The 19655-nt window shown below is 41.8% G+C and overlaps 1 long non-coding RNA gene across 1 annotated transcript; it reads left to right on the forward strand.

Annotated features, from left to right (window-relative positions):
• Positions 1-12394: 12394 nt before the first annotated feature.
• LOC135314594 (uncharacterized) lies at positions 12395-18573 on the forward strand. The gene is made up of 3 exons (XR_010374103.1): positions 12395-12738; positions 17511-17561; positions 18226-18573. It is a non-coding gene; the product is annotated as an uncharacterized LOC135314594 (long non-coding RNA).
• Positions 18574-19655: the final 1082 nt, after the last annotated feature.

Here is a 19655-nt window from a genome sequence, read left to right on the forward strand (position 1 = left end):
TGTGTCTACATCCCGCTCTGTAGATTTGCAGTAGTACTTTTCCACCTTATTTGGGTGGTGGTTTGATTTCTGAAGATCTTAGCAGTAGCAGGATAAAGCATACAAGAGAGAAAAATTATTTTATTAAGTGACATTTAACCACTAAGGGTCATGATGAAACATTGCGGCCTTAAGGGATTGTTTGAAGGAAGAGCTGCACTTCATTCAAAACTTTAAGAATATATTGACAAGTTTGAAACTGAAAGGTATAACTCAACTGAAATCAAGGGAGATATACCAAGGATTGATTTATTAAAATTATTTTAAAAACGAGGTACTTCTGGAGTAGTGAGTGAAAGGTTAGGAAATACTGCAAAATACAGATCCAAGGCACATAGCACAGGAATCCTGAAATCATATTTGAGCTTTGAAAGTGGGTGGTGAGATCTCTGCCTGATTCCCTGATAGGTGAAAGGCTAAATTAGTTGGTTGATAATGATGTGAATTTGTGTTGAAAGGATATATGCCTTGAGGGTGGTGCAGGATTGTCCTGTGGGAAAAAATAGCCTGTTTCAGCCTTCATGTGCTTCATGTCTGGAATTCTGTGGTGTTAATGTGAACTGTTGAAGTAGAAAACACTACATGATATTTGCTTTATTTTTCTACCTTTTGCTTCTGTTTGCAGATTCCCAAATTCTTGGCCTTTAAGAATGCCTCTTTAGGGGGTGGGAAGAAAAGACTTGTACTTCCAAATATGCCACTTCTGTTTCTACCTTATCTCTTGCAATTTTTTCAGCATGTTTTTTTCCCTCTTCTGTCGTCCCTCTGCTATTGCCGTGTGGGGAGTTTCTGGGCAGAGACTGAATAGTGTGCCCATGTTAAGCTGCAGGCAGAATACTTCTTGACAAAACTGTGTCCAGCAAACTTCACTGGCAGTTTTAACAAGGCTTCTGGAACTGATAGGACTGTGAAGTTAGCCACTGTGACAGCAATTTATAAGCTGTGAATAGAACACTGTGCTGATTATATTGATTTTGAAACCTACCACCAAGGCTGCTATTCATTGACATTCTTGTTGGCAGTGTGTCATGGAAGTTCCATCTATGTTAAAAGTGAGATGTATTAATACTAGACTTGTCAGATTTGTCTGGACTCGAATCCAGACAGTGCAGGCTTCAAAGGTATCATCATGAAGGTTCCCTATGCTCTGGGCAGTTTGGACTTTTCTGAGTTTGTTTTCACTGTAGTGTGTGTGCATCATCTAAAATATTTTCTCTCCGGGTCTTATCTGGAGTCTGCTAAATGCAGCTAGTAGAGTGCTCATGGAGTCTAATTAGTCCTTTTCTTTTCTGTGAATATCCATTTTCTCAAGCTGACAGTTGTGTAGACTCTTGGATTGTTCTTTGCCAGTGGAGGGCCTTCTTAAAATGTAATGGGGACAAAACACTTGGGTTGAAGTCAGCTGTAAGCATCTGGCCTGTGTTAGCACTAGTGATGGCAGCTAAGCTTGGGTTTGCAAAGTAGGGCACTCTGCAAGGCGCTGGGCCCCATGGCTTAAGTACTTCCCACAGCCCACCAGAAACTGTCAGCAAAGACACAAAAATGAAATGAATTGAAAAGTCTTGATGAAAACCTTGGAGGGCTGGCACACTCCCTCGTCTCCCTGCAATAAGGAAAGTCTTTAACTTTTTTAATTGCTTCCATTTTTTTTCTCCTTGATGGTGACATTTTTTCCCCAAGTGACTACAATGGTAGTTCATTTATCATTTTTCCTTTCCCAAGCCCATGTGACTTTGTTTTCTTTAATTTTACTTAATTGATTATAACTAATTGACTCTTAGTTCAGGGAATAGAGGTTTCTGAGCCTGCTGGTCTGATCTTAATTTATTTTTGGTGAAATCCTTTTCTTCCAGCCCAGGACTGAGGTACAAGGTTATTCTTTTTGTTGTTTTGGTTTGTTTTTTTTTCAAAAAAGGCAAACAAACAAACAAACAAAAACCAAAATCCAACACCACCCAAAAAAAAAAACCCCAAACCAAACCAAAAGAAATAACCAGTTATTAACTTCTTTTTACATTAACAGAAAAAGAAACTCTGCTTTCAGCATCTCACTTGGGTGGCCCAATGCTAACAAAAAGGCAGCCTGGGCTTCACTGCACACCCACCATAAGGCTGGCTGGTGTGGTTGCCTGTTTGGAAACAAAGGGCTTAAAGAAGGTGGCAGCAAGGGTTCAGCTGAATGCGAGAGATGCCCTACCCTTGGCACTGCTTCAGATTCAGTCTCCGGCCTTGGAAGTCACTTGAAGCTTACCTTAATATCCATTAAGTCTTCTGTCTGCTTTTGATTCACTACGCCTTGAATGCAAGCACAGCTGAATGTCTGGCAAATCAAGCTTTTAGATATCTACATAAACATATATTTTCTTTTCTTTCTCGAGTGTGCATATATTGAAATCTAGGAGCAAGGCACAATAGCTTACTCCAGTGCATCATCTCCACAGTACAATGGTTGTTTTGCTCTTTTAAAGGGGAAGGAAAACAGATTTCCTTGGCAGTGAAAATAATTCCATTTCAATCTCTGTTATGTAGATAATTATATTTATTTTCTTATGTTAAATACTTGGAGATCCTTGAGAGAAAATGTTGTTTATTTGATAGATGCATTTATAAATTAAACATTGGCTAAGTAATACTGATTCATGAGGCTTCATAATGCGGCTGCTTTGTTTCCTGGTTCCTTGGGAGTAAGCCCTCCTTCTCTGTAGGGAACAGTCAGTGGTGGTGCTCCCTGCACGCCCGGCTCCGTGATGAGTATCCCACGAAAGATGATGTGATGACTGAGGGAATTGCTGGACATGGTCTTTATGTTTTATCCATTTCTCTTCCCCACACAATTCCTGGCATGTTTTCTACTGTGGGTTTTAGAGGAGGACTCCAAGTAGTCCCTTGATCCTGAATAAATCTTGATCAAACTGCTGGCAAAATTGTTTATTTTTGCTCCTTTATGGTTTGTGTGTAAATACTCGCAAGGGGCAAGGGGCATTTCTCAATGGCACAGTGCTATTTCCATTAATCTGTCTGCCTCCTTATGCCTTCCTTTCTGCTGCTTGGTGATTATTACATGGGCTTCCTCTGTGAATTAAGAACAAAATGTGCAGGAATCCTTGCTATACCATGAAAGCCAAGGGAATCTTAAAGAAATCCGGGGTTTTTTTGTCCAGAAATTGTGCTTCACCCAAGAGCACCATCTTCTGGATGTCGTGTATCTCTGTTTCTGGGAGTACTGCAGTTGAGTTAAATTCTGCTTGAAGGGGGTGATCGCTATGGAGAAGTGAAAGCTTGTAAACCCGTGCCTGGTGGGGGACTTGCTGTCGTTTTCTATTTAGCAAATAAGAAAGCTCTCTCTGGACTATTTTTCACTTGCTTTTGCAGGCATGGCCTTCTGACCTGTTCGTTAGTGGCAGAGCTGGGGAGGGTCTTCAGAATTCCTTGCATTTCTTGGCTGGCTTTGGGTACTTCTCTGCATGGTCCTGCTACTCATTGTATTCTTGAATTGAGTTCCCCCTTCTGGCCTCTCATTTAATTGCTCTGGCCTTAATTTCATTCTTCTGAGCTGCCTTCTGAGCATTCAAGTCTGTGTATCTTGACAAAACGGCAAATCCCTCAGAAATACTCTGAACATCTGAAGGAGAAATTGTCCCGAGGACCCAATTTTGGTCCAATATGAGATTGTATCATTGACGTGAGATCTGGGAGAGATTTGTGGATGGAATTGATGCTCGTTCAGGTCAAGGGAAACCTTATGAAAAGCCTGTTGAAAAACTGAGTGCATATAAGCATGATTGCCAAAAGAATCTCTTTTGAATCAATGCTCTCTTCTGCCTGTGTCACAGCAAAAACAGGTGGAAACATAGTGAAGTCTTTAAATGTGAAAAGGGCCCAATTAACAGTCAGGTTAAGATAAAATTTAAATTCATTTCAGTTCATAGATGCACTCTTTTTACAGGCACTACTTCAAACTTTTGTTTCCGTGCACTCCGAAAGATAAAATCACAACTAGAATGAAGTTTGCTGCAACAGTCCTATCACTTGGCTGGTGTCTCGGACAGACAAGATACAGGGATCTATCAAATACATTGTGGCCATGTGCTCTGGCTAAAAAAAAATTAGAAAATTCATTGCAATGAAATGTGCAAGATGGAGACAAGAAGGTCTGTCTGACCTCATTTTGCACTGTTTGGCTATTTCATGAGTCACTTAAACCACAGGAGATTTTACTTACTAGGAGAAACTTTGGAATTGCAAGGGTGGTTAAGCATGGAAGAGATTTCCTTGAGGGTGGTGAAGTCCTTATCCTTAGAGGCTTTAAAGAACAGATTAGAGAAACTTCTGTCAAGAATAGTTTGTGTAGCTGAGACCGCCTTAGGCAGGGAGATAGACTGGATGACCTCTGAGGTTCTCTTCCAGCCCTATTTTGATGATTAATCCTTAGAGGGAGTGCATATACTGTGTGCTACATCTGATCTGAGTTTGGATGTAAACACGTTGGTTCTTAGTGCAAAGCAAACACTCCGGCTGAACATCGCTCATAAATTTTGCTTCAAGTGTCTGTATTGCAGAATGGGAAGCTGGTTTGATTTGTCTGAATGGAAGACCCTTAAGGGTGAGGTGGCTGAACTCCCCAGGATGCTCTCTGTCATAATTGGGTGGTGTTAACCTCTACCAGAGGCAGGAGAATGCCCCTTCTTCGTACCCTGATTAATCATGGTAGATTCTGCTAAACTCTCCCAGCTACATATAACCTTGCTGTTTTGTTCAAAAAGATGATCAACTCATATTCATGCCAGTAAAATCTTCATTCACCCTGTGTTACTGTTCTCAATACAGATCCTGCGTGTTGTACTAGCAAGGCTAAATAAGACAGAGCTTTTCAGGGCGTGTGTCTTCCCGGGTAGATCTAGAGAATTTAGCATGGCAGGCCCTAGGGGCAGCTTTTTTGAAGTCTTTGGGCACTATTACAAGCACATAATATCACATGGAAAGCGATAAAATGGAGAATTCCTTTTGGAAACACTTGGAGACCTCCATCGCTGCAGTTATCATTCGCTATCGCTTCTGACTGACACAGCTGCAGAGGCAGAGTTACAAGAGATCTTATCACATGAATCTAATTAAAAAGAGCCCACTAAAGTATTTTCAAAGTGCCTTTTCAAAGCATACTGCTTTCCTCCCCGCTTCCATCTCGCTCTCACTAAAAATGCATCCAACGAAGTATCTGAATAAAGTCAATGAGAATGTAATGCATCCATCCCTTTTTTGTAGTTTCCCTTGATAAACCAATATTTCACTAGAATGAGTTTGGAAGAATATGCTCAAGTTTAACATGGAAAACATTGTTCAGCAGGATTCGCTCTGGGTCTTACACACTGTAAATGAGGTCATATATTCAGAAGGGATCTAAATGCTCAGGTTTACCAGATAGGATTTGTATTATGCTCTTGACAGGCACTATTTATGCCTCAGTATAAAAAGTTTCTTGCAGATTAAAGTTACAGTAACTGGTACAACCAGTCTCTGGGTCTATTTTTAAACTGCAAAATGTACTGCTCAATATCCTTTGATTATAGCTGAGATTCAGATTTTATTTGAAGAACATGTCTGTGGGTGATTGTGCTGCAAGAGTTGCAAGTCTATTATTTACACCAGATACAGGGTTTTTCTTCCCTTGCTTTTTAAGCCTATTTGGTCAGGTCCCTGAGTTGCAGCTCAGTAAGTGCATGTGACACCATCTGGTAGCTCTGTGCTGATCCTAGACCTGTGTGAAAGCCATGAGCAGAGGTTTAAAATGGTGATGTTTTGGGTTATTTTAGCAAACGTCCTTTTGAGACATTGAAGCTGAAACTCTACAGTTTTCTGAGGAACCCCCTAATATGCCTTTGTTCAGTACTTAGCAGCAGCTCTGTAGATCCATCCCTTGCTTGACATTATATGTAAGTGTGAAAAAAACCTGAAGATAATTCTAACTTGCAACATTTGGGTCTGAAGGTTGAGCACTCACCAGTAGGAATGTCTGGGCTTAGATCATTGGACTAGCAGCATCTCAGTTTCATAATAGTTGAAATGTATTCCAGTTTGAAGAGACAGGAGTGATTGTTACTTAAATTCATATTTGGATCCTGAACCTCCCAGAAGCCCTAGAGATATCTGGAGATAGATTTAGCCTACACCAGGGCCCTGAAGTGCTTCAAAATTGAGGTTATTTTAACCCCTTTTGTTCCCTCATCTTGAAACATCTTTCCCTATCCCTATTCATTCTTCTTCAGGGTGAAAAGGATTTGGAAAAATATGGAGTTTCTAGTAAAAGAGAGGCATAGCAAGGATTTTGTCTGAATGTCGTGTAGCCTGGAGGTCAAAGGAAATGAAGTTATGACAGCAAGTATTTTTCTGTCTTTCATTGACAATCTATCTCTTGAGGCAAAATGGCTAAGGACCATCAGTGAATTTGTACCCTTACAGATCTGCTGTCTGTGATGGTGTAAGGAAAGGCTGGAAACCTCTGGGGCAAGAGGAGTGAACTACAGGAACGCCAGGTGTAAATGAGGGGCTATTTGTGCTGCTTTTGTTCCTCTGTGAGCAGAACTGAAGGGAGACCGACCTGCCTTGCTGCCATATCACCTTAGTGAGTCAGCGGAGCAGCTTCCTTCTGCAAGCTGTCCAGACAGGACCTTTCTTGAGTGCTAAATTTGCATTTCTTTACAAAATGTTCTCTCCTTATTATTTTTGAATATGCAATTACATGGCAAGCATACTTTTATTTCTCTTGATGAGAGTGTTTACACGACCAGCATTTGTGATGCTTTTAAACCAGAGATTATTTAGTCTTCTAATTTTAGAGCTGTTTCTTTCTCTCTTCTATGCAAACCTGGTGTTACCAATTGTAAATTGGCCTCAGCTTCAATTTATAGAATTTAAAACAAATCATGAGATTGATTTTAAAAAATAAGGAAACTTTCTTTTCCCCTACATTATCTTCCATGTACACACATTCTTCACTGAGGACCCCCACTAATAGTAAGCACATTATAGATTAAAACTACTCATAAGGTCCCAGCTTCCACCTGAAGGATATTATATGGGGAGATACAAAGGGGATCCCCTCAAGTAAGGATTCTGGTCAGCAGACTAATAAAGTGGGCAAGTTTTTGTGTGACTGATAGCCGGTGACAGTGCTGTGGCTGTAAGGAGTAACAAGGTTCAGCGGTCTGCAGACCTCAGACTTTGCTGCTGCCCCTCAACAGAAATGGTTGGCAGCATGGAGGAACGGGGAGCTCTCTGGTCATCACTAAGCCTTTGCACTTCTGGGCTGTGGCTGCATCCAGAGTGTGCTGTGGTGAGGTGAACCTGCGTGCAGAAGCTGCTGTCAGGGTTCACCTCATCTATTTCTGCAGCGCCTGATGCGCAGAAGCTGGGGACAGAGGGAGAGAGGTTAAGGACTCAATGCAGAATGTCAGACCTTTTCTTCCTGTTTGTCCTTTTGCCAAAACAAATGTAGTGCTGGAGAAAGCTGTCAGCTTCTAGTGCTGGAGAAATATGTCTTCTCTAGCTACAGCTGTTACGGGAGGATCCTCTTTCTCTTGTTTTTTTCACCAGATCGGTCTCTCTCTCAGATCTTGTTTTAAATGAGATTTCTTGCTCCAGAGGGATACCACAGAAGGCTGTTGGGCTGAACCTCTTCACACCAGATTACGCATGAATTATTCAAGCCCATTAGCATGTATCCACGTCCCCACCAAGATCATTGCCCAACTGAATTTATTCCTAACTACATTTTTTCCCTTTTTTGTTCTCCTGCTCTACCTCACTTTCTCCTTGAAAAGACACCCATCTGTACCAACTGCCTCTTCCATTAAGGTCCACGGGGAATGCTGCCTGCTGCCGTGGATAACCTGCGTGACTGAACCACTAACAAGACATAAGTTACTGCTGGACATGCTAGCTTTGAATTTTGCATTGGGGTCAGAAGTTATTTCGGCAAGGGGGATTTCTTAGCAGTATTGTTCATGCCTCTTGATCGTAAACCTCACAGCAACAGGCCAGCAGTGAGCAACTCTGGGACCTTCCACGCAGAAAGCACTGGCTTCTGTCAACTAAATAGAAATATTTCTGGTAAAGGCCTACTGCTTGTGTTAGGTCTCCTCTGGTCGGGAACAAGAACATATAATATTGTAATCTTGAGCAGGGAAGCTCTGAACTTAAGCGGGGCTGATAACGGGAGACATGTCTTTGTTTACGGCCAGTTTCTGAAGAGGTAATTGGCAGATTGTTGCTTCGCTCTTCGTTTCTTGGCAGTCTGCGCTGGTACAAATATGCTAAGGCCATTTCTGAGATTTCTCTGAGGACACTTCCATTTGTGACCTGTGACACCTCAATGGAGAAGAATGTTTGGCTCTGTTTCTTGTCTTGCCTATCGACAGTGCTCCTCACTCCACAGAAAACCCATCTGCCCACACGCTGCTTTTTCTAATTTTTTGATTACTGTCTCAGTAGGGTGCATCCTCTTGAAACAAACCTTGCATGGTTGTAAAGATAAAGTATGTATAGGAACATTAAAAATTGTTTGGGTGGGTCAGTTCATCACGAGAAAGTAGAGGCTTCCCATCCCTCCAGTGCAGGACTAGCAGTAAAGCTAGCTCTTTTGACTTTGTCAGTGACCTACTGAGTGACTTTATCCAGCAAGGACACCAATTAGCAGTGGTTTAGTCCAGTGGGATTAGCTAGACACTGCTAAATTCATGTCATGCATGTCTCTGAAAGGCCAGCGCCAGCCTGTCTTTGCCGGATAGGGTATGAATGGGCATATGAAAGGTGAACTATTCTATATTCTATTACTTATCCCCTTGGGCCACGCAGTCTTCCCCTGTAAAGCTGAACTTTAAATATGATAGTTATTAAGGCTTGTCCAGGCTTGAGATTTAGCTCATATAAATTCTGACAGGAACAAATGATTCTAAATTGTGACCAAACCTTTCTTTCTCCCCATTCCCTTGCCCTTCCAGGTCTGCTGTTCAAAGAGGAAACTGAATCAGAATAGCTCAGGAAGATAAACAGCTGCTTTAAAACAAAGTTTGCCAGTTCCTTTCCTAGTATAAAAATCTACTGCAACTTGCTGTGCTACAATTGAAAGCAGCATGGTTGTGACAGATACTTTTCTATTTTAAAATTGGCTCTTAGAGCAGGTAACAAGTGAAGGGGAGCGGAGCATGTCAAGCTGCATGCAGAGCTCAGTGAAGAAGATGACATGGTGGAATTCAGTTTCCTGGGTAAAAGCTCTATCAGATGATACAAGCGTTGATGGAAAAGCAGGTAGACCAAGACAAACCACTAATATGTAGTAGGACCCAGCTAGATCTGGGAAATAGGACACTAGGCACGAGGGACTCTGGGAATTATTTCTGACTATGCTATCATAGGGCATCTCATTTCCCAACTTTGTCCCTGTTCTGCTCCACCTTTTTTTTTCCCTATTCATGTGGCAAGCACCAAAGGGCAGTCACCGTGGGTGCCGCAAAGTTGGATTAATGTAAGGTCTGACTTCAGATCAACTGATTGACTCAAACTCATGTCAGAGAGCTGCAATCTGTTCTTTCAGTTTGAGTGAAGTGGCATATTCAGAATGGCAAATGGAAAGCAAGGGCAGGGGTGGGAGCCTGCTGCCACTGCTTTTTGGGGTAGGAGGGGTCACTAATTAACACCGCAGCCCATCCCAACTCTTCTTTTGCAAGGAAGCAGCCATAGCCAGTCAGAATTTTCATGGATCCGGCACAGGCAAAGTTGGCAGGAACCCATGGCCGTTTTGTTAGTCACAGGAGTCTGCTGCTCACGGCAACTGCCTGCTTCGCCTCTACCTAGCGCTGGCCTTGAAAAGAGACCGCTGTTAAAGGCAGCCTGTATAGTGCATTTGTCAGTTCAATTAAATTAGCTTAAAAAGATCTCTTATGTTAAATAGATGCAGCTTTCTTACATATTCAAGGACTGTTTTTCAAGGACTCTGTGTACAGCATCTCGCCTGCCAGGGCTCTGATCTCATTGGGGATCTTGAAGCAGTATCAGGAGCTGACTAAATACAATTTTACTTGGGTTGAAGTAACATGTGCTTTGACTTAAGATAATGGTACTCCTCAAAGCTGCATGAGTCTGCTATTAGTCAACGGTCTCTATAAAAATACTCAGTGATGTTGCAGAGGGAAAGAGGATAAAACCAAACTGTCTTGTGCCGAGTGCTAAAACCTTTTGCATATGGTTATACTACTATCCTTTGCCCTTATAATGCCTTTCACAGAAGGATCTTGAGACATTTTCCAGACGTTAGTTAATTAATCTCCATAACATCCCTGTGAATTAGGTGACTTATCTACTATTTTACAGACGGGTGAACTGAGGCACATAGAGGTTAAGTGTCTTTCCCGAAGTTAAACAGTAAATTAGAGGGAAATGCTAAGAGGAAAATAAAGGGCCACAATTCTGTTCCTGTTCCCTCACCAACACTGTGGTTACCCAAGAAAGCTGCCTCCCTCTCTACACCATGTCCTGTTTAAAAGGAAAGTGGTTAAGTTCAAATATTTCTGTGGGTGTTTGCAAAACATTAGCTCATTAGTAAGTATTTTACTTGTAATTTAAATACATGACATGGATTCTTGGGTATTAAGTGAAAGATTGTACTATGTAAACCAGTGATTTCTTATTTGAAGCCAATTAAATCCTTCTCACAGGGGAATAAAATTGAGTTTAAAGACACCGACTGCACATGTATGTTTTGCGATAAAAGCACTAACACCTCGAACTGAAATGTATATTTTTGAACGGTTTCCAACTTTGGCAATACAGGCTCTCTTGTACCTCAGAGAAATTGATTTTCTGCAGATGTTCAGCAGACGTTTTTTATCATACTTTTTTTTTCTTCTTTCCTCATCAGAAAAAGGAACTACTGTATCACTTCATATTTAAGCAGACATTCTGGAAGTCTGAGAATACATGTTTTATATTTGCAACTTTTGACAACCTGGGAGAAGGAGGTAGGCATTCAGCACCTGCCCCACGTGGTGTAGCCTGTCCAAAACAATATATGCAACAGGAAGGGCAGCAGTCTTGTAGAGCACTGCAGTTATGGTTGCCACCTGTTTTTTGGCAAGTACCATATTTACTGGCATAAAGCCCATTCATCTTTGAAATGCTCCAGCTGCTGATGATCTATTCTGTTTTAATAAGGTGTTTAAAAATCTCCAGCTGTTTATGAAGAACCAGCGCAAAGGAGATGATCTATTTGACAGGTAGAACGTGAGTACGGGCCTCACAAATACTCCATTGTGACTTTGGTGATTAATATTGACATGTTGAATTTGGCACCTCTTACTGAAGCAATCTACTGCCAGATGGTGAAAGAACGGAGGGAGGCTGGAAGGAGAGGCAGAGGGACTTTCCACCTGCTGCTACCCAGTCAGTAGTCACAGCGGCTGGCACAGCTAGGGGTGAGGAGGAGGCTGGAGGGTAGTACTGCTGCACGATGGGCTGGGTGGGATGCACGTTCTGGTCCTGCATCCCATCTTTTGTCGATGACAAACCTAGGATAGGTCATCAGTTCTTCTCCCACGAGGGAAACAAGCATCCATGGCCTCATTCCAACCCACAACAAATTACCTTTGTTCTTCCAATTAATTTAGCCTTCTGCTTAGTGTGCAGCAAATGTATAATTAGCTCTAGAAAGACAGAAATGTTATTTCAAAAAACTGTTTGAAATATCCCAAAGAGAGGTGTTCCAGCAAGCTTTACCCAGTGTTCCTGTGTCTCCATTCCCACTTTAATTACCAATGAGTGTCCTTGTTTAATACTATTTTATGGAGCTCCTCTTTCCTTCTCGGCTGCTATTAGAAAGTTGCTGATGTGGAAAAAACATGGAAAGTGTCATGAGAAGAATCATAGCAGAATAAGTTTACTTTGAAAAAACACTATTCGAAACTAAAGCAGAGGCTTGCTTTTTTTTGGACTGAAACACCAAAACACTGATGGACAGGGATGAATTCTCAGTAGGAGAACACCGAATCTGCCATTCTTTCGTCTTTTTGCTTGGGGAGATGGGAGTAGCATGATAGGTGAAACATCATCTCTCTTGACTTGTGAGAGTGGAACAGTGCAGGCATAAAAGTACAATGTAAATTTGACTTTCACTGTCATCAGAAATTGCGCTTATCCTGTGTTTGTCAAGAGCGGGTTTGAAATTCAAGTGACTATAAGAAGAGAGAAGGTTGTTATTTTCATTCAAAAGTCAAAAAACAGTGTGATCTGTGGCTTCCATCTGTGGATTCTCTGCCTCACTATCCCTAGAGTCATGGGTCTTAAATATTCCAAGCTGTCACCTGAGCTGGGGGGAGGAGAAGGACATCAGTAATGCACCCATCCATCCCACCTCACTCATGGTGCCAGCCCTCAGGAAAAAAGAGATTTATTTCCTCACACTGTTCTGATTCCGCCTCATTGAAGTGAGTTGTTTCCGATTTGTGCTGGGATAATAAAAGAGAATAAGATTATTGCAGAGGAACACAGAGATTCTACAGATTCTTGCTTTGCTGAGAAAGAAGTTTGAAACCTTCTTTATCTATTGTTGTAGGAGAAAGTGGGCCAGCAATGCTGCTTCCTATTTGGTCACCAAGACAATCCAAGTGCTACGTTTCTGACCCATTTCATTTTTCAGTCACCATATTTACAGTGAGTAAAATACCTTCTGATTGTTGTACTGCCTGTGTTGAATTTTGCGGTACCTTCCCACACCCGTTATATCCCCAAAATGCTGCACATGCATGCCCGTGTGGTTTATTCGTCGTTGATATGCAGCCTATGTACTGGATTGGAATAGTGCTATCAGCAGTGATTTAAGACGTGATGCAAAGGATGCCATTCTGTCCAGCTTTAACACCATGGGGAATTTGGTTGCAGCCTGACCCTGTACGGCAACAAGAGGTCATGTTCATAGAGGTGCTACTGTTGAAATGGGTCTGTCTCTCTCTTTTAGACTGAGGTCAGAGAATGACTTCCCTTAGCAAAGAAAGAGCTGAAAAAAGGGAAGAACGCCATGAGGGAGACTGGCTGTGAAAAAATGAAGGACTATGCCTTCATTCGCTTAATTATTCGCACCTCCCCTAAGCCTGAGCAAAATATCTTTACCGTTTGAGACATCTCTTCATCCCCAGTAGATTACCAAGTGTTACACTTACACATCTGGAAACAATCCAGCACAGGCTGGAATACAATTCGCTGGTTTGGGATGTGGCACTGAAATGACCAAGGAGTTTAGGACAGGAAATGAATGACGCCATTATGCCCAATTTCAACTTCACAGGAATTTTGGGAGGCAGATTGTCAATACCCAAACTACAACTGGGTCATTGGGCCATCAAGCCTGGAGTTGAAAAGCACCCTGGATCCTGCCATCTGTTAAGGCCTATCAGCGGCACTTACTGCCACGGTATCTGAGCATCTAATGACTACAAGGAGTAAGGATCTCAACGGTACTTCTCATCCAGAACCGGATTCTTCCCTTAACGCTGTGCTGAGGCATGGCTTCATTACAGAGGGTAGAGTGCCATCTACTGAACCAGGCTGACAATGTGCTTTTGTACCTGCCTCAAAGATGTGAAACGATCTTGTATGTTTACAGATTTACCCTAGTGCTCTCTGCTGACTATTCATTTAAGATAGCGCTCTCCGCTCCTTCAGTTCAGTCTGAGTCCTTCTATACGTCCTCTCTAGAGCTGAATATACTAACGATAAATAATGGACAACAACTTAGCGTCAGTAGTGCAGAATAGTCACACAAGCAATTTTGAAATCACATTATTCCAGCCACTTTCCTGTACGGTTTTGTGTCAGTTTGAAGACTGTTTGACAAGTTTCATAGAAAATATCTAATCTTTATCCAAATCACATATATTTCCATCAGCTTTTATACGCTTTTGCAGTTGTATATCTCTTGAACTCTTAGCTGTTTGTGAATGATTATTGTATATGCCACTTAAAGCTTCCCAGTTATACTGACATACAGAACACGGCTGTTCTGAGAGAGGAAGGGCATATGGGATCTTCTTGGTGGGCCAGAATCCTACAGTAAATGGAGATTGATTCTTAACTCAAACAAATATTGAAGGATTTCTATAGCTAATGAATTAAATAGTACTGTCCTGGGTGTTTTTAAAGGCTATACACACCTGCCATCTAAAGGGGAAAATGGATGACATTTGCTCTTTTCATGTAACCTGGGAGGTTTGCTATCCCACAGGCTCTAGGTTTGACAGTTGTAAATGCTTTAGTGCTGCTTCACTCCTTCCCTTCAGGCAATAAATCTGTTCCTGCTCTTTGGAACAGGAAAAATCAAGGGATTGTTCTTGGTGTCATCACGAGGCTCTGACTCCGATGTAACAACTGCAGGTTCACAGGTTGTCAAACTATCTTCCTAAAGGCTGTGAAGACAAGGCAGTTTGACTCTGAACCTTACCGAAATTCAGGGGCTAGGTTGGGTCTGGGCTATGTGTCTGCTCACTCGTGTGGTCTCTTCAGAAGCTAATCAGTTCCAACAACTATACCTGAAAAGCGGTAAAACCAGAGCAATGGCTAAAGTTGAAGATTTATGTATTTTCCATGCTAGCCAGCCTACCTGGACTCTCAAAAACCTGGACTAATTTCACAGCGAAGCAAAACTTCAGCTATAATAATCTCCTGTAATAGAAATGTAGCACTAGTCCAGAAAGGGCTACTCAGAAAAAAGTACATTTATGCTGCTGAACCTATAGAAGTATTTCCTCTGTTAGCAAGATTTTTGCCACCCAGTTGACAATTAAGTTCTGTGCACTAGAGAACAGTGGGAATCTAATCAGTTAACATTACCGTAAGACTAGGATTTAACAAACGGTCATTGTAACAAGTAAGATGGGCCGATGTTTAAATAGCAATAGATATTTGGGTGAAGATTAGAGGATTTTTAGCCATGGATCCAAACTCCTTAGCTAAATAAAAATGCTAGTGATATTTGTGTAATAATTCTGAGGAATTATACTGTGTATATTTAGTCTGTGATAAAGCTTAACCTGTAGGATCTCCTCCTACAGAAGTACAAGAGCCTTGTTTTTCACAAAAAGTTGACCTGCTTGACCTGTTCGCACTGGTTCTGCTCTTCCACCTCGGCATGCACCATCCAAAGCTCAAAGAATTACAGGTTGAGCAACACCCTTCAGGCTGGTCCAAGAGGATGGTCGAGTGGGTGTGCTGCAGAATCACAAAGCCTCACTGAAATCTCTATCACTGAGCATCTGTAGGAACAGTTAAACTAAATCTGTCAGACTTCACAGCATAGTTGTGCTTTGGAGCAGACTGAGAGATAGCTGGCTTCTCAAGGTACTTTCTAGCTATTCCTATCATTCTAAAGACAGGATCATAGAAAACAGAGCTAGAAAAACCTCGGTATGGTGTAATTGTGGTTAGCAGTTCCAATTTCCCATTCAACAGAAACAGACAGTTTTCAAGTAGCCTTTCTGTCTTTAAAGAAAATTTCCAAAAATTGTATATTTATGCTTTGCTGTGAGTGTATGTTCACCCATAACCTTGGAGTTGGAGATACTGTTCGCAGTACCCTGAGGTGAAGCATATATCATCTGTGTCCTTGCAGTGAGGGCATGTGCCCTCAACCCCTTCTCCCTCTGAGAGCTGAAATTCCCTGTTTATCTCCAAATAACAATTTTTATACTCAGACCCCGTTAATACATGCTAACCTTAGTGTAAACAGTTTTTCATAGATAAATTCCCTCAGGAAAACTTTCTGCTTGATTTTTGTCAAGTTACTTAGCTGTAATCATGCAGAATTCTCTGGGTTTCTAGCCGTGTGCCTCCTGCAGAGGTGTTCTGTCTGCTAATGATAGGCACTCAAGCTGTTCATTTTGTTTAGGCAAGGGCACTTGAAGGACAACTCTACACTTTTACCATTCCTTCCTATCTTGTACAAGAAAAACTGCAGAACTTTTGCAAAGTGTTACAGTCCCCTTGCTTAGAAAACCTTCCTCGGAAAATATATGGGTGTTGCTTTCAAAGATGAGCCACTTGTTTCTGTGTTTTTTAAGAGGTTGCTGTAGGGAAAGATTTCATCCTTTTCTGAGACAAGCTGTAAAACAGTAAGAAAAAGACTAACTGATACCAAAAATGAAAGCTTTCTGTCCTCAGAACGCATATCCATTACATAAACACCAGGCAGATCTTTAAGAGTGAGTTTGGAGTATCCGGTGAAAATAACTGTTCGCTTAGTTCTATGGAAAGCTGTCTCCTTCAGATTATCTGCTCCTTTTTATGGGAATCAGGCTTATTTAGCAGGGATTTTGAGACAGCCCTGTTGCAGACATAGAAAAGGTTGCTACAGTCTTTGCTGGGCCACTATGAAGCATTGCACTACACTTCTGCCTTCCCCAAGGCAGGCACCAGCCTTGTAAATCCCAGTTCCAGTGCAAATCCCTCTGCTACCTGAAATGGCAACTGCCCTGTGGGTAACTGGCACTGAATCGTATCTACACGTTCATTTGGAGGGGTGAAGACTTGCATCTATGCCAGCTGGGTTCTGAGGCATGGATATACATGCTCTACGCTGCCCCCATCTACCTGTGCCTTTCAAGCAATCATCTGCAATATTCCTCCTTTCTTGGAGGCATTTGGGGAGGATGTGAAGAGATACCACCCTGTGCCTTCTGCAAAGAGCACGAGTACGTGTTATATCCCTCTGCTAGACAAGCAGTTAGTCTGAGATGCTTGGGGATGCATATTCTGATAGTGGACTATATTTATACACAATATGTCTCAAACAAGAAAAGGTAATGAATCACTTTACTAGCTGTATGCATGCAATTAATAAGGCATTAATAATACAGGGGATGGTAGCCCCTGTGTTAACGTTGCCCGCCGGCTAATTTCCTATAAATAAGCTTCTCAAATTTCACTCATTTCTTTGCCAACGTTCAGAATACAAAATCATTTACCCTGCACCGGTGATTCTGTCTCCCTGTTCATCTCGCGTGTGGTTTCCTTTAGTAGCAAATGAATGGAACTCGGGGCCACGTTAGAGGCTTCAAAGCACGCGGTGTGCTTCAGCGATCCAAACGCCTTAATATCTTCTCATCGCAGGGTCGTACACAGTGAAACAAAGTCAGCGCAAAGGCTAGAGGAGAGTTTGCAGAAGCTGGAGGCGCAAGTAGCGCAAAGAGGAAAATGAGCAAATAGCCTCTGGCACCTTCACACTGGGCTACCTGGGTCCTAAGATTTCCGTAGCGCGGTACGTGCCGAGCGCTTGCTCTCCCTGCCTGGAGACACAAGCCGTTCGTGTAACGGTGCAGTTTGAAGAGACTTAGCTGATGCCCGATAATTTTAGCATTCATGGCAGGAGGACTGCTATACTCCCTGCAGAGCTCTAGGCTCACCTGTTACTGATGTTAAATAATCATTCATTCCAGGTATAAGACACGGGGTACCGGTGGGGAAAATCTGCAGGAAAAGCCAGCGAGGTGAGTACGTTTGGGTATTAAACATGTCTGAGAGATTTCAAATTCTAATCATGACTTTTCCTGAAGTATTTGTTCTGCCCTATCAGCTAATACAGCAATGGTGCATGCATTAACATCCTGAAATTGAAATAGAGATCAAGGGTATAGGGTATAAATTGGTTTTAGAGCATAACGTTAAATAATCAAACCATGCTGGAGCAGCCTCTGTGACAAGATTACTTATATTTTTGGTGCTGCTTTTTAAATGTGATTATGCATTTTAATTGTTTAACTTCAGTCTATGGAGTAGTTTCAAAGATGTTTTAAAATAACTTATGGCATGTAAAGCCTCCTGATTTTTAAACATGCCTCAGGTCCAATAAATCTGTTTTTCATTTTGTGCGATGTCTGAAACAGTGATTTTGTTCAGTGCTTTCAGGGGGTGGAGCAGGATTTCCTAAAACACTCTGGATCAATGAGGCTACAAATGCATAAAGACGGTAGAAATTTCCATTCTGTTTGTTGTCTTGTATCATGGGAAGAACACAAAGCTCCTGTAAATTTTGCCACGTATGGAAGAACAGGGTACTTCTAGTCCGAGCCTTAGAAGGAACAGCACCAGGACATAAAGGGCCACCAAATAAAGTTGCAAAGGTAACTGGTTTGTCTCGCTCCGCTCCTTCAGCCATTCATCTTGTCGGTATCTCCACGAAGCAGAACCCGATCCCCGGTTCCAGGTGGCCCAACCGAATGCAGAACCAATGACGAACCTCGGCGAATGTGCTTCAGCAGTGCCATGTCCCCTCCCACGAACACGAGGCGGGAGTGGGTTAATCGGGAAACACATCTCACAAGCTCAATAATGTGTGAAAACTGAGACTTAAATCTGCACTCTATTTGGTTTTGCTCCTCACTATTCAGAGAGCAGAAAATCATAATTTATAGTGCCAATTGTCAGTATTTATAATCAAATCCTTGCTTAAAACACCGGAAAGATGATAAAAAAAAATAAATGGCAGATGGTGTCATTCTGCTAAATATTGTTTACTGTTGCCTGTTGTTTTAGAAGTACTCAAAATGGAATTGAAACAAGAGCTTTATGGTGTGAGCGACAGACCTTTCCTTCAAGGGCTTCAATTTACTACATTTCTTGCCAATGAGTGACAGTAATAATCTAACTCGTCAATCACATTGAAACGCAAAGAGTGTCTTCAGTGGGGACGAAGGGGGGAAGGCCTTGATCACGTCTGGGGTCTCTGTGAAGCAATTAAATCTTCATGGTCATATTCACTTCCACATTGCTCAGTGGTAAAGTCTTAAACCACTGTCTTGATCTTTATTTAAAAGTTGTTCTGCCCTGAAAGAAAAACAATGTTAATGTGAAGGCCTTGTATAAAAATTAAATTAAGAGCATTTAAAACCAGATTATCAAAGGTACCCCAATCATCTCCTCCACTGCTACCCGCAGCGCTCAAAGAATTGAAGAGCTCTTGCTTATAGATTCTGTACTGGTTCTGAATACATTTTTTTAATTAAAATGTTCACTTAAAACAATGAGAATTGGGGCTACTCATGAAGAAGAGCACGATTCTGTACCTTCTCACATGACAGGGTAACACTAATAATTTGGAAAAAAGGACTTGCAAAGGATTTCCAGAGCAGTGAATCCTGTTCAAGGATCTACAGTTAATTGTCTTTTAAGATGCACCCAATTCTCAGCTGCACGGTACACTTGTCAAATTTATTAAAATGACACATCTATTTGTAACCCTCTGATAAGAACCTGATTAAATTTTTTGCCTGACTTGTTGGAGATCCCAGTGGTGTCCCTTCTAATAAATGTCAATTGCATTTGTCATTAAATTTAACATTTGCAGTCCCATTAATTTTTTAAGAAGATTTGGTCTGATTTATAATACATTTGTGTGTCAATAGCAGGAGGGCTGGCCTCACTGGAGACAGTGCAAGGGTGTGGGTTGGCTTTCCCGCCTTATATCCCATTGACGTTCATTAACAAACACTCTTTCGGTTGTTGGAACTAGGGGATTTTTTAAAGGAGAATAACATGACTGAGGCCTTGTACTTGTGTTTCTCAGCAGGAATGTAGGCAAGCAA

Source organism: Phalacrocorax carbo, chromosome 8, assembly GCF_963921805.1.
Source record: "Phalacrocorax carbo chromosome 8, bPhaCar2.1, whole genome shotgun sequence".
Taxonomy (NCBI): Eukaryota; Metazoa; Chordata; class Aves; order Suliformes; family Phalacrocoracidae; genus Phalacrocorax; species Phalacrocorax carbo.